This window comes from Leucopleurus acutus, assembly GCF_964270905.1.
Source record: "Leucopleurus acutus genome assembly, chromosome: 7".
Classification (NCBI taxonomy): domain Eukaryota; kingdom Metazoa; phylum Chordata; class Mammalia; order Artiodactyla; family Delphinidae; genus Leucopleurus; species Leucopleurus acutus.
Window position 1 is genome coordinate 22,347,864 of NC_139150.1, and position 15,914 is coordinate 22,363,777.

General features: G+C 40.6%; 1 pseudogene across 1 annotated transcript; it reads right to left on the minus strand.

Annotated features, from left to right (window-relative positions):
* Positions 1-6,983: 6,983 nt before the first annotated feature.
* Positions 6,984-8,698, minus strand: LOC309963774 (eukaryotic translation initiation factor 2 subunit 1-like; annotated as a pseudogene). Its single transcript has 2 exons — positions 8,514-8,698; positions 6,984-7,980 (listed from the first exon to the last, which is right to left on the minus strand). The product of its transcript is annotated as a eukaryotic translation initiation factor 2 subunit 1-like (transcript).
* Positions 8,699-15,914: the final 7,216 nt, after the last annotated feature.

Here is a 15,914-nt window from a genome sequence, read left to right on the forward strand (position 1 = left end):
CCTGAATCATGGAATTTAAATTATACATGGAGATGCTCTGTCAAAACGCTCTCCTGCTTCTCCAGTAATTGAAAGCAACTGGATGTTTGCCCCTGGTCCACAACATCTGGGAAACTTTCATCCTTTTTTTTTTTTTTTTCCCCAAGTGTGTATACACATAAAAGCGAGTATCTCTAGTTTTCCAAATAGATTTCAACTTTGTCCTCATTCAGCATTCTGTTGAATTTTAATTTGTCATTAAAATTATGTCATAGACATAGCAAAAGAAAATCAAGGTGAAGGGAGACCTACTTTAAGCTTGTGTACAATTCTTGTTATGTTTACCTGGGCCATATGTTTATCCTGCCCTCAGGTGTGTGCTAGTGGCATGACATTTCAGGGTTATTTCACTTGGGTTTAGGATTCTTTTGTGGAATGCAGCCTCTGAATTATAGCCCCTGGGAGCTAAGACAGATAAGGATGGAACTCAGGTAAGTTCTGCCTCAGAAGTTGAGACGTCCCGGGGCTATTGGCCTTCTGAAGCTGACAGTGCTTCCCAAGTCCCTGGGACTGTTTCTCCAAGAGAGATCCCAGCTCTGACTTCACTCTTCCCTTTACCTGGGCGATCCCTTCTTTTGAAGTGAGATGGAAGCTATTACTACAATTGCAAGATACAAGGGATCTTAAAATATACAGGTCTGTAAATATTTTGACTCTTCATTCAAAACATCTCTAGGATTTGTACTAGAAATAACTCTTTATGTGCTGATTTTCAGTATCTCATTGTGTTTGGAATAATTGAGAGCAATCCTATAAACATCTTAAGAGTACTTAGGCAAAAAGGAAAGTCAATCAGTAGTTAAATTCTTCATTAATCAGTAGTTAACTTGGGATATATCTAAAAGGTATGTTTGAAATGACTATTGGTAAAATATGATTTTAGGAATTGTTTCTAAAAAGATTGATTTTTAAAAATGGCATTGAACAACATAAGAATAGTTTTTTCAAAAAACTCTCCCTGCACAATTGGTAGGCTTTTTAGCAATATAAGCAGGACTAAAGCTTTGAAATCAAACATGAAAACTGAAAATATATCAGAAAAGGAATTACTGATTTTCAAGCTCTAGATCAAGAGAGAGAAACAAAGAAAGGAAAGACATCATAAGACGAAGACATTTTAAACCCAAATTTTACAAATAATTTTTGTTTTTATTCTGAATATTGGTCCCTAGAAGAATGTGTGCATGGTAGGGGTAGGGGTCACCTACAGAGATGGAATTTTCATGTCTTTCTGCAAAAATCGTCTCCTTCACTGGTCTGCCACTGTCATCACCACCCTGCCCAACTCTGTTAAACTTCCTGCCTGAAATTGTCATCATTTCAAACCTCTGTGGTGAATTAGACAATTGATGAGAAAACGCTAGACAAAAAATACTTCATATTAGACTGAACTGTTTGTATTTCAAAACTTTTCCACTGTTATCTCTGAGGAATTCCTACCCCTTCATTCTTAAAATCCCAGATTGAAGAACTTCTCCTTCAGGAAACCTTTAATAACTTTCCTCACCTGTTTCCTGTGCATTCCTCTCCCTGACACATTGATGGCTTCTTCTTTTGTGCTGATTCTACACCTTGTATGGACTTTAACTGTATCATTTATAACCATTGAATCACACTTGATTACTGACACACTTGTAAAACATACTGCGAGAACTTTGAGAATAATGACATTTTTTTTTAGCTTCAAAGCATTGCTAAGAACCTGTCTTACGGTCAGCTCAACATAACATGTGTTCATGAGTAAATTATGGGAAGGTGAAGAAAAGTCCTGAGGCAGTGTGGCATATCAGCTTTAGCTGATCATGGCTCTGGAAGCTTGAGGGAAAGGATTACTTCAAACGAATTTTGAGGGGAATGAAGAGTTTAATTTAATGGGTAGTGTTTCATTTTGGCAAGATAAAAACGTTCTGGAGACTGGTTGTACAACAATATGTATATACTTAACACCACCAACTGTCCACTTAAAAATGGCTAAGATGGTAAATTTTGTGCTTTGTGTGTTTTACCACAATTAAACATAAAAATTAAGAAAACAAATTTGGATGACAAGGAAGAGGACATATGAACACAAGAAATCTAAGTGACCTAACGATCCCTCAGGTGTGTCAAGTGGAGGTAGTAGCCATGACAACTGGCTACTCAAACTTGGTCCTTTTCCTTTTTGGTGCATAGTGTTTCACAAATTATATCTTGTTTGATTTCCTTAGCAACCCTATGAATGGAACACATTTTTTATCCTCCATTTTAAAGACCAAGAAACTAAGATGAAAAGAAGTGATTTGTTTGTGTGAATTGAGCTGGGGATCTGTTGGGTCACTGCTGCGGTTGGCGGGTCAGCTGTCCAGTGTTAACCACATGGTCTGGGCTCGCAATCCCATGATGACTGGTCCCACCTGCAGTGCTTTAGGCTCAGAGGAAGTCACTCTGCACCCACTTTCCCCTGGAGCTCTGGTAGCTGGTCCAACATACTGCTATTAAGAGGTCATCCTGGAGTGAACAAGAGAGAAAGATTTTTCTCTCAAGGATGGCAACGGTCCTCTGAGGCAGCTAGTCTCCTATTTGGTGGAAGACACATTGAAATCTGTGGTGAGGGTCCCTTCTCCACCCACATTCCCTCGATGCTATTATTATTATCATTGTTACAATACATGAGCCCTGGTGGATCATGGGAGACTGAGTGGTTTTGACTGCATAGTATCAGTGTTTATATCGACTTGTTCTTGTCTGCTTGGCCAGCCCTCAGGTCCAGGTGTTATATACTCTTGTGCACACTATAAATGCCACATTCTGAGCCAGCCTTAGCTGAGCCAATTGAATCACAGGATTGCAAACTATTAGCTCCTGAATAGCCCAAACATTGTCCACATGAGCCTCTGCCGATGCAGTGCTGGCCACTGTAACACAACTACCTTTATTTTTATAAATTTATTTATTTTTGGCTGTGTTGGGTCTTCGTTGCTGTGCGCAGGCTTTCTCTAGTTGCGTCGAGCGGGTGCTGCTCTTCGTTGCGGTGTGTGGGCTTCTTGTTGCAGTGGCTTCTCTTGTTGCAGAGCATGGACTCTAGGCACACGGGCTTCAGTAGTTGTGGCTCTTGGGCTCTAGAGCGCAGGCTCAGTATTTGTGGCGCACTGGCTTAGTTGCTCTGCGGCATGTGGGATCTTCCCAGACCAGGGCTTTAACCTGTGTCCCCTGCATTGGCAGATGGATTCTTAACCACTGCGCCACCAGGGAAGTCCCTGTAACACGACTACCTTTAAACCAACTCAGAGAATTCTATTTTTTAATGCCAACAAAGTCCAGATTTAGGAGTAAGGCAGAGACCTCTAATTCTTCTCTTTCGGCTGCCCAGGTGGAGACTATGTTTCCCAGCCTCTCTGGCAGCTAGGCGTGCCCGTGAGACTGAGTGTTGACCAATAGGATGTGAGCAGGAATAGTAACTTCTAGACTGGCTTTGTTTAAGAAAGTCACTTTTACTGCTTCTCTGCCCTCTTCCATGAACCTGTCCAGTGCATAAGCCTCAACCACGCTGCCTTGGATCATACTCGAGGGCAGGGTTTCTCATATTTTTTGGTCTCAGGGCTTCTTCAGACTCTGAAATATGATTGAGGACCCCAACTAGCTTTTGTTTCTATGGGCAGATTTACCGTATTTAGAAAGTAGAAGTAAGAAAATTTTATTTAAGTCATTTAAAAATAACTGTAATAAACCTATTACATATTAACATAGTATTATATATTAACATACATAGTACCTTTTAATGAAAACTAGCCATATTTAAAATTTTTAATTATTTACTAATTCATTTAAAATAATAAAGCTGGTACATGTTGATAAGTAACATATTTTAATTAAAATAACTATATTTTCCAAGATAAAAAAATTAGTGAGAAGAGAGGAATTTTTTTTTTTTTTTTTTTGCGGTATGGGGGCCTCTCACTGTTGTGGCCTTTCCCGTTGCAGAGCACAGGCTCTGGACGCGCAGGCTCAGCAGCCATGGCTCACGGGCCCAGCCGCTCTGTGGCATGTGGGATCTTCCCGGACCGGGGCATGAACCCACGTCCCCTGCATCGGCAGGCGGACTCTCAACCACTGCGCCACCAGGGAAGCCCCGAGAGGAATTTTTTTACATTTTTGCAAATCTCCTAATGTCTGGCTTAATAGAAGCAGCTGCATTCTCACATATGCTCCTGCATGAACTCTGCTGTGATAGGCTCTTTTGCTTGAAGTATGTGAGGATGAACGAGCCTCACACAGATAAGTAGTTGGAAAAGGGAGGGGTGTTTTAGTAGTCATTTCAGACAATTTTATTCTTCTTTGATACTGCAACAAATATAAGTGGTAGTTTCTTAAAGGTTAGTTACAATGTGAAATCTGAAACCATATCAAATAACTTTCATACTCAGATACATGAAGAACATACTGGTCTGTTGCGCACTTTAAATGGATCTCTTACCATTCATGACTTTACTATATTGCTTCACCAAGTTGTATAGATCTTTCAAATGTTGACACATTTTATTATACAACATCAAAGCATCCCAAGTATTCACATCAACAGCAATCTCAGAAAAAGCAAATGTAAGTAACTTAAAGACAGTCAAGTCTTTAAGTACTGGGAAGCTGTCAAGTTCAAGGTACGGGTACAAATTTTCCAAAATTGTAAGTGCTGCTTCAAAGCTCAAATTTTGTAATTGGCAACAAGTACTGTCAGTTGTTTTTCGTGATTTGCTTTTTTAATTTTCACAAAGATGTCGGTCAAACACCCAAATCTGAATAAGAACATGTGTCTTTCTGCTAATTTTTCAAGTGAAAATCATGTTCTGTGGAGAAAAAAAAAAGTAGCTAGTTCTTGAAACACAAAATTGCACAAGTGCTTTTCTTGGAGACAAATACATTACCTTGGAATGCATCAAACTTGATGTATACTGCCAAATTCATCACCCAGAATATTAAAAAGAATCAAGAGTTAATGAAATTAATACTTTTTACTGCTTTATCAAAGACATTTTAAAGTGAAACTGGCTTTTCCCCTTGTGACTATGTGGCAGTAAAGAAATACTAGTCTACTTGGACCTTTTGGTGTCCCTGCCTTGATTTATACCAGCAGTTTTACCTACCATTGCTTCTGTACCATCAGTTTAAACGTCAATGCAGTGAAAAAGGCATGCTACCTTAGTATCATTACGAAAATAGTTTTGACCTATGATCTTCCTGAATGGGTCTCTGGGATTCCAATGCGCATTACTGGGGAAGGTCAAGGCCTTCAAGTTCTTGGAAATTTCCCCAGTGTCCTTGTGGAGCTGCAACAAGATGTTAAATGCAATGCCACAGTGGGGGCTGCCCACAGAACCTAGACTTATGACCTTCTGTTCTGGGTATTTTTTATTCCTAGCTGAGATAAACTGTCCAGAATGGGAAAGTGAGCTCCTTATAAAACCTTTTTTTCAGGGCCTGGGAAGATGGGGCAGGAACAGTAAGAGGCGTGGACTGGTGGTTTGCCAAAGTCCCTACAGCCACAAGCGTCCTCGGAAGCATAATGGAACATGTTCCACTGTTTCTGAAAACCAGGGTAACCAGGGTCACCAGACATTACTTTGCCTTGAAACTGTTCCACCCAAGACTTTGTAGCTTCTGCAGCCCCATCTGGGGATTACCAATCCATCCCTCTATCTGCTCTGCCAAAAACTTCTCCTCCATCCCACCCTTTCTCAAGGTATCCGAGGGAGCTATGGGTTTCCTGTGCCCTTGCAGTCAGCTCTGTAGGTACTGCTCCAGAAAGCTAGCAGGGTCCTTTCCAGGCTTCTGGTGGCCTCATCGGGAGAACAACACTCTTACGATCGTAAGTGAAGCTTGTTTCAAAGTAAAGGACATAATAGGGAATGGGGAGACTGGGTGGAATTCTGGTGGTGTCTTGGGAATTCTGTTTGTGGTGTAATTCTGATAACATCTTGGCTTTCCCTGTTGCTGGTTTATGATTCATCTTTCTTGGGTCTGATAAGTTGGTTATCATTCATCTCTGCATTTTTAGATTCCAAAAATTTATTATTTCACTCTGAGTCAGCTCTGGGATGGTGACAATAGACCTCTCTTTTCCTGGCATCACCATGCCCTATTGGTCACGGTCCATACCCTGACAAATGTGTCATATTTAATCTCTAAAAGAGGACCCAAGGCCACTTTACGTAACTATAAATTTGCCTATTTGACAAAGGCACCTGACCCCAGGGGTGAATGGGGACTGGCACCCAGCCCTGTTCTGCTCACCAAACGGTATTCCCACAGGGCTAGATCTGCCCAGAGGGGGCATCTTTTTCTTTGTCTCCATATAAGGGGTACCTTTCTTTAGCTCATACCAAGATCTTTCTATAGGGCCTTGCGGAGGCTCTATCAGGACTTACCTTGGCCTATCCTGGGTCCTTTGAAGGATGTTTTCCTCATGGCCTGCCCATTTGTGTCCTACTTAGAAGAGCCTTTAAGGCCTTCCAGATACAAGTCCCCTTGTCTATTTCTTTCTTTCTTTTTTTAAAAATATCCCAGAAATTTATTTAATGTTTGCTTGATACATTTTATATAGAAAGGTTAGGACCATTTGCTTTGGGTGCCCCTGGTAAAGCTCGTGGAGGCACTGAACTACAAAGGGGTGCCAATCTGGAGACATCAGAAATGGAAATCACATGCCCCATTTTATGACTGTTCTTAAAGATTTGTCTTTAGTGAAATTAGGCCACTCCCTGAAAAAATGCTCAAGATGTTAGAGCTACTGTGTGAAAACAGCTGACATTTAGGAGGGCATTTCACATTTTGGTCTGTCGGAACATTTAAATACTTAGAAATAAAAAATACTCAACTTTGAATCTTTCAATACTGGCAAACTTTCAAGTCTAGGGTTAACAGCCAGGAAGGCTGCTTTGTGTTCCTTAAACTGGACTCTGTTGCCCACAAAGTTAACCTTCGGCTTTAGCTTCCATTTCTTCCGCATTATAATCTCCATCCACTTCTGCGTTTTCTCTCTCTAGCCTTTCCAGCTGCCTTGCAAGTTCAGTCTCATCTGTATCTGTCACCACTTTGGGCTCCACTTGAACACTGAAGACGCCCCTCTTTTCCTCAGTCTTGTCTTTTATGACAGCCATAGCTTGGTTGAGGACAGAGAGGCATTCTGTTCCTTCCAGGGTGGCTGTAGTCATTACATACCAAGGAGGAACTATTAGATTAATCTTGAGGGCATGGTTTCTGTAGAACAATTCAGACCTGCTCTCAGGGCTGCTTTTACAGCATTGATGCCTTCATAACCATAACAAGCCACTTCACTGTCTGCTCGAATTTTGACAGCTTGTGGGGTTAAACACCTATTAATATTGTTAATGAGTACTTCCCGTTCATCTCCATTCAAATCTAAGCTATCCAAAATAGATGGGTCTGAGACTGCGTGCTTAAATGCATCATAGGCGCCGTATCCGGGTCTCTACTTGTCATCGAAGACTCAAGCAGTCCTCTGGAACAGGCTTTCCAGCTGTTCGTCCTTGGTGTATTCTAAGACCTCAGCAACATGACGAAGAATGCTGTAAACAGTTGTGGATTTGGTAAATTTATCTTCACATTTGATCATTTGATTGCTTCCTCGGAGAAACTCTTCTGTTTGAAAAATCAGTCCATCCTTTTTCTTTGTCCACTCTAATGACAACCACACATTCATTCCTGCCAATTCGGATGAGCTTGTTTATATAACGGATACGCCTTCTGGACAACTCACTCAGAAGAATCATGCTTTCGATGTTGTTGTATTCCAGCAAGCTGACATAAGCTCCCATTTCAGCAATGGACCTTACCTTCGCCATCACTACATCTTCCACCTCAGGAAATTTGTGCTGATAAAATCTACAAATTAGACCGGCATTGTGAGGTATGTGTGTTGAATTCCCCACTGGTGTCCCGCACCACGCTCTTCAATCAGAGAGATCACACTTGATCCGCCCACAGCAGCCGTGGACTCTCCTCAGCATCCCATTGTCTATTTCTTTCCTGCCCAAACTGGCCTTTGTGCAGGGCCCTGGGGGAGCGGGCCAAGAGCTGTACTTCATCCCTGCTGGACAGCTGGACTCTCCAACTAAATTGCAAGGACTAAGTTCTACCAACTGATCTCCTTCCTGTGTCCACAGCTAATGCACACCCTCTTCCTCAGCAAAAAGAAAACCTTTGTTATATATAAATATAGGAAGGAGTATCTGATAAACCAGAGGCCAGTATACAGCCAGCAAGCACCAAGCAGCCACTGGGGAGATTACGTGAGTGAGGACAAAAATGTGGTTTTTCTGTCATCACGACCAGATGACCCCAGCTATGACAAGATTATACATAGTCCTAAAAGTGGCTACTCTTGCTGTTGCTACAGTTCCCTTGGGCAATCCTTTGTCTAGAGCTGCTGCATGCGACAGAATCTGTTACAGATATTTCTTTCTTCTTTCCTGGCCCCTCACATCAAAGGGTGCTGAGAGCTTTCTGTACTTGCTGGTCCCAAAGTGTCTGCAAATCCCTGGTTCTTTTCATCATGGCCTATGTAACTAGTTCCTTTATTTAAAAGTCTTAAAAATGTCCATCTGGGAGTATGGTTGGTTTCCTGCTTCTGGCTGGTCCTTACATCCTCATGAAATGACAGAACCATGGGGACAAAGAGAACATCTTATAAGCTTGGAGGTAGAGGTGGGTGGTTGGGAGAAGATGTTGGCAGAGAATGATTGTGGATTTTTCAGTAGCAACTGAGAAAGTTAGAAATCAGTGGAGCAATTTCTTACAAATTCTGAAAGAATTATTTTTGACTTAGAATTTTATTCCCAGTCAGTACATCAATTAAATATGAAATAGACTGAAGATATTTTCAGAACTTCAGGGTCTCTAGGAATTGACATCCTTTCTTAGGAAGATACTGGAGGAAGTGCTCCATCACAACGAGGGTAAACAAATGAAAAGGAAGATGGGGGCCTGGGAAACAGGAGATCCCGTGGGAGACAGGGATGAAGGGAATCCTCCAGGTGAGGGCCAGGGGAGAGCCCAGGACGGCAGGTGTGTGGCAGGCACAGGAAACAACTGAACCGGTGAAAACAAGTCAGGGCGCCAAAAGAAGCATTAATAGAATATTGAGAGGAGATTTAGACAATGCAGAAAAATTTGAAAATGTACTAGTGATAAATATCTAGAAAACAAAGCAAAAAACAGCATACTTCTGGCCTCAACTGTGGATAATGTAAACACTGACTCTTGATCTAACTAAAATTAATATACAAGCATGTCAAAAGTACAAGGCAATAGGAAGTGTGTGATTGTGTGTGTATGTGTGCGTGGGTGAGTGTGTGCGTGGTGTGTGTGTGGTAGTGGTGGTGGTGATGGTGGAAGTGGGGGAGACATGAAGAGCCATCTAGGCCAAGGCACCAGCCGGCTGATAAACAACATCTGAAGCTGACAAAGCAAGAGCAATTACTATAAGCCTGGTACTGAATATATGGAAGTAGATGCTTAAAGAATCAGCTGGAAGATTTGAGAGTGGTTGTCTTTGACTAGCAGGAGATGGAAGGGAGCTATGAATTGCTAGTTTTGTTTTTGTTTTGTGATCTATTTTCCTTTTTATAACAAACCTTATAAACTCTAAGTTATGTGCAGGTTTAATTTTAAATTACCTATTATAAAATACCCAAACTAAAACCTAAATATGGGGAAAAAAGATGTGAGAATGTAGGGATTTATGTGATTTTTTTTCTTTCCTCTAATTTGCCTTATTAATAAATAGTCTTCCACAGTTCCAAAGCAAAAACCCATACCATTAACATGTGGATCTGAAACAAAACAGCTGGGCAGAAAGCATTGCTACCCTGGGCTGGTTCAGGAGATCTTGCCAGATGGCATACTTAGTACCCAGATAGCTTTGATCTCTGAACTGCAAATGAACATCCCCTTTCCTTCCTGAACATGGTCAGAGCTCTCTGTGTTCCAGTCACACCTCCCTCCTCGACCTCCCTAACCCTTGCAAGTTGTAGTGGGTTGAATCATGTTCCTCAAAAAGATATGTCCAACTCTTAACCCCAGGTACTTGCAAATGTGACTTTATTGGAACTAGGGGCCTTGCAGATATTATTGATATTATGTTCAGGAGCTCAAAATGATATTAGAGTGGGTCCTGGGTCCAATGACTAGTGTCCTTATAAGAGAAAGAGAGGGAAATTTGACACACAAACACAGAACAGACACAGGGAAGAAGGCCACGTGAAGATGGACGCAGAGATGAGAGTGATGCAGCCACAAGCCCAGGCGCACCAGGAGCCACCAGAAGCTGAAAGATGCAGGAAGGATCCTTCCATAGAATTTGTAGAGGGAGCATGGCTCTGCCAGCACCTTTATTTCAGACTTTTGGGCCTCAGATCTGTGAGCGAACCAATTTGTGGTCATTTGTTATGGCAGCCCCCGGAGGAAACGACACAACACACGGATGCAGATGGAGGAGAAGCAAGCCTTCGAGCCTGTGGTGTGAGCTTTTCAGGTTCTCTTCTCAGCAAACAAACATTTGCTGAGCTCCTGCCATTTGCCAGGCTGTGGGCTGGGCCTCGTGGCTGGAGATGAGAATTTGGAGGCTGAGGCATTTGACCAAGGTGCTGTGGGCCATGTCACAGGGTTTGGGCTTCATCTCCTGAACCAGAATAGACCACTGAAGGATTGTTAAGATGAGTTTGGTGCTTTGGAAAAAGAAGTTAGAGCAGAGGGTATTATGGAGAAGGGATTTTAGTGGGGACTTGGGAAATGTCAGTTAGGACCGGGATTTTCAAACAGGGAGCGTGGGGCCCTTCACTGAGGAGACTTGGGCAGGAGAAGCCTGTGCTGTCTGAAACAGAACATTCAACAGGCCTATTGTTTTCATATTATAGATGACAAGAAATCTCAGCGTGGGAAAATCTTGGAATTTCTGCATAAAGAAATTCTGCATAAGAGAGCATGACAAAACATTGTAGGGTGATGGATTCTAAAAGATTAATCATAGTACACCCCATATTTTCTGAGTATTTTACTATGTACTATGCCACATGCTTTCTACTTATTTCACTTAATTTTCTAACAGTGCTGTGAGGAGAGTACTGCTACTAATTACCTCTATTTTAATCATGAATAGTTGAGGCTTAGATTTGGGTCAGGTCACACATTTAGGTGGAGCTGGGACTCTAACTCAAGTTAGACTGTGCTCCTTAACCATTCCCCAACATTTCACTCCCTTAAAAAAAATTAATTAAAAATTTATTTTTAAAAATTTTATTGAAGTATAATTGATTTACAATGTGTTAATTTCTACTGTACAGCAAAGTGGCTCAGTTATACATATATATATTCTTTTTCATATATTTTTACATTATGGTTTATCACAGGCTATTGAATATAGTTCCCTGTGCTATACAATAGGACTTTGTTGTTTATCCATCCTATATATATTAGTTTGCCTCTTCTAATCCCAAACTTCCAATCCTTTCCTTCCCCACCCCCTCCCCCTTAGCAGCCACAAGTCTGTTCTCTCTGTGAGTCTGTTTCTGTTTCATAGATATGTTCATTTGTATTGTATTTTATTTTTATTTTATTATTTTTTAACATCTTTATTGGTAGAATTGCTTTACAATGTTGCGTTAGTTTCTGCTGTATAACAAAGTGAATCAGCTATATGTATAAATATATCCCCATATCCCCCTCCCTCTTGTGTCTCCCTCCCTATCCCATCCTCTAGATGGTCGCAAAGCACCAAGCTGATCTCCCCGTGCAATTCAGCTGCTTCCCATATATGTGATATCATATGGTATTTGTCTTTCTCTTTCTGACTTACTTTGCTTGGTATGATAATCTCTAGGTCCATCCGTGTTGCTGCAAATGGCATTATTTCATTCTTTTTTATGGCTGAGTAATATTCCATTGTATATGTATATGTATATAGATATAGATATAGATCTATCTCACATCTTCTTTATCCATTCATCTATCGACAAACATTTAGGTTGCTTCCATGACTTGGCTATTGGAAATAGTGCTGCTATGAACATAGGAGTACGTGTATCTTTTTGAATTGTAGTTTTGTCTGGGTATATGCCCAGGAGTGGGATTGCTGAATCATATGAAAACATTTTTTTTTAGCTTTTTGAGGAACCTCCATACCATTTTCCATAGTGGCTGCACCAATTTACATCCCCACCAACAGCATTTCATTCCCTTTGAAAGGTTTAGTTCAGTGGCTAATAGGATGTGCCAGAAATTATAAGGATTTGAATGAAGGCAGTGACAGTCAGTCTGGGTGGGAAGACAGATGTGAGGGCTATTTCAGAAGACTTGGTGACAAATCAAACAGGGAAAAGTGAGGGGAAAATATAACTTGGTACACAAGCAGAGATACTATCCACACTTTTTTCTTTCTGCTTTGGAAATATTATATGATATTTAGAGTTTTGTGTTTCAAATATTAAGAGTTTTGCAGAATCAACTCAATACAATCTGTCTAAAGCAGTTCACTGTATCTTGTGGTACAACATCTGAGCCATAGGATGGATGTAATTTCATGCAACCCTACTCATCAGTGAATTCTGTAGCAAAGATGATATAAAATTCAAGTAACCACACACTAGCTTCTCTCCTGGATGGTTAGACTTCTATAGAATGTGTAAATAGATGAACAGATTTTACAAAATACAGTTATGTGTCATCAATACCCTCAATTGCAAAACAAGCCTGATTTTTTTTCCATTTAACTTCATTTTGGGAAATCCCTGGCACATATTTTATGCCATGTTTAATAAGTGCCTGTATTGGTTTGCTAGGGCTGCATAATAAAGTACCACAGACTAGGTGGCTTAAACAACAGAAATATATTTTCTCACAGTTCTGAAGGCTGGAAGTCCAAGATCAAGGTAGCAGCAGGTTTGGTTTTCTGCTGAGGCCTCTCTACCTGGCTTGCAGATGGCTGCCTTCCTGCTGTGCCCTTACTTGGCCTTCTCTGTGCATCTGTGTCCAAATCTCCTCTTCTTATAAGGACACCAGTCATATTGCATTATGATCCACCCAAAAGACCTCATTAACTTAATCACCCTTTAAAGACCCTATCTCCAAATTTAATTATATTCTGAGGTTCTGGGGGTTAGGACTTCAACATATGAATTTAGGGTAGGGGACAATTCTGCCCACAGTATGATCCAAGGTCACAAAGGTCAGAGCCATAATCACACTGTAGGAAGCCGTTTCTTGAGATGATGGGATCCAGTTGCTCAGGCCGTTTGGACAATCAGAACGGAGCCAAAAGTGACTTCACTGTGGGACACTTAGCGAAGTTACCTCCCTCTTTCTTATTACATGGCCTGTTTCCCAGGACTAGAGAGAGATTTCAGTCATTCTTTGGCATTATTACTGGCCGTGGGGACCTCTACATCTGATATTTGAAAGGGATGAGAACATGGGTGGGTGGAGGTTGAAAGTATTTGTTTAGATACGAGTACGTGGAGAGGCTGAATGAAATGGTGCTGGAACTGGCAGAAACACTGGAGGTCAGTGCTCTGGGGCTTCTAGAACTATGTCCCCTTCTCCCTAGTGGAACTCCCTCTATGAAAGGTCACCACACATTCATCAATTTGACATCATGGAAGAAAAGCTTCCTTTAATCTTGTTTTTCAGTATATATGATTCAAAGTCCATTTAATAAGGGAAAAGACTGTGGAGGTACACGTATATTTCCTAATAAAACAAGGTGAGGGAGAATTTTTTTTTCTACATATTGTTTGATTAAAACACATATTTCCAACTAATTAGCTCTGTAATAAAACAAAACAGGATAACAGCCTTCTACTATTTAAAAATCCTTTCCCGTCTCCCCACCTGAAGTATTCTTCTGTTCCCCTGTCCAATAAATGGCCTTTTTTTTTTTTTTTTTTTTGCCTCACCTTTGGCCTCACACTAGAGTCTTAAATCTGTATCTACCACCTAGAGTTTTCCCCTGAGCTTCAGGAGTTGATTGCCAGTTCTCTCTAGGTCTTGCCACTTCACTGCTCTATAGGGTACTTATACGCAATATGTACAAAAGTGAATTTCTTTCTAAAAATTTATTTTATTGAAGTATAGTTGGCTTATACTGTTGTATTAAATTTCTGCTGTACAGCAAAGTGATTCAGTTATACATATATATACATTCTTTTTCATATTACTTTCCATTATGATTTATTACGGGATATTGAAGATAGTTCCCTGTACTATACAGTAGGAACTTGTTGTTTATCCATTCTATATATAATAGTTTGCATCTGCTAATCCCAAACTCCCAAAAAAGTGAGCTTACTGGGGTCCCTCAGAAATGCTGCTCATCTTCTATATGCCCCATCCTGGTTCATGAAACTTACTTAAAGAACTCAGAGTTACACTTGCTTTCTTCTCACCCCTCATCCTACTGACTCTACATGTTAAATACATTTCCTGGTTATGCTTTCCTCCTCCTCCTCTTAAATTTAGATCCCACCCATCTTTCCCCAAGCCTATTGCATTTGCTTCCCCAGGTGTCTCCCTGTCTCCTGTCTCACCTCTTTCTCCTTTCCTTGGCATCCTAAACCTATAGACTCATTTCAACTTCCTTAGCCTAGCATTCCAGGCTCTCATCCTGGGCCTGGCTACTTATCCAACATTCTATCCTGAAACACATCTTTTCCTACAACTGTTTACAGACAACTTGTGTTGCTTTAATATAGCCTGATGTTTCCCGACTTGAGGTCATGAGCTCATGTGCTTAAGCAAACTCCTACTTCTCTTGCAGGCATTACGCCAGTGGAATGCTTTCTTTGGTCCCCAGAACTTGGACTTGGTGCTCTTTTCTGTGGCTCATGGCATATTGTGCCCATCCTTCATTTCACTGAACTACTGAAGTGGACCAGTTTCCTTATCTGTCTTATACATTAGATGTCCAGTTCCTTATAACAAGGGAGAGTTTTATTCACCTCTATGCCTCTGGTATCTAGTCAGTGTGTGCGGCATAGTAGTCCCTTTAAGTATATTGAATAAACAAATGTGAAAGTGCTTTGAAAAGTTTCAAATCTGATGGAGGTATAAGGACTCTTTTTATAAACATTATCCCTTAAACTTCTCTAATGAGCTATTGTTTTATTGTAAGAAGATCAGTGGAATCTGAGTTAAAAGCTTCTAAGTGCCAGTCTGTGTCTATGTATAGTAGTTAATTTCCTTGACTGTAAAATGGGGCTAGGGATACTATCTAAGCCAATTGTTGTGAGAATCAACTGCGATAATGTGGGCAAAATTTATTTCTAAACTTTAAATGCTGTTCTATGAAAACATGAGTTAACACCAACTATGCTCGTCTTTCTAAAACTATATCCACCTACCTATCTATCTATACATATTTGTATTTACACACATATGTGTATTTTTTTGTACTTTGTCCTGCTTGACTATTTAAAATAGATCTTCACCATCTGTGTAATGTTCCCTTGAGTGGTGATTCAGTGATTTCCTCATTTTCGAAAGAGAACAATTTTTTTTTGCTAAGATTAGGTCTCAGGGACCTCTTCATCATGTATGAATGCAAATAAAAACAGAATTATCTATTCAAATTCAACCCTTTCTCAAAAATACAGGGAAGAACCTGGATCCTATTTGGTAGAGAGAATTGTTCCAAGCCAGAAGAAACAGTGGTTGGATGACCTGAGCACATATTTTTATTTTACTTGAAAGAACCAATAGGTTTCACCAAAATTTTCAGATATTTTGAGAGCAAGTGGGCGTTAGCACTGATTTTGGATTTAGGAATGAAAAACAGCTCCTCCACCACCCCCCCCCCCAGACATTTTCTGTTTTTACACAACGTATATAGAAAG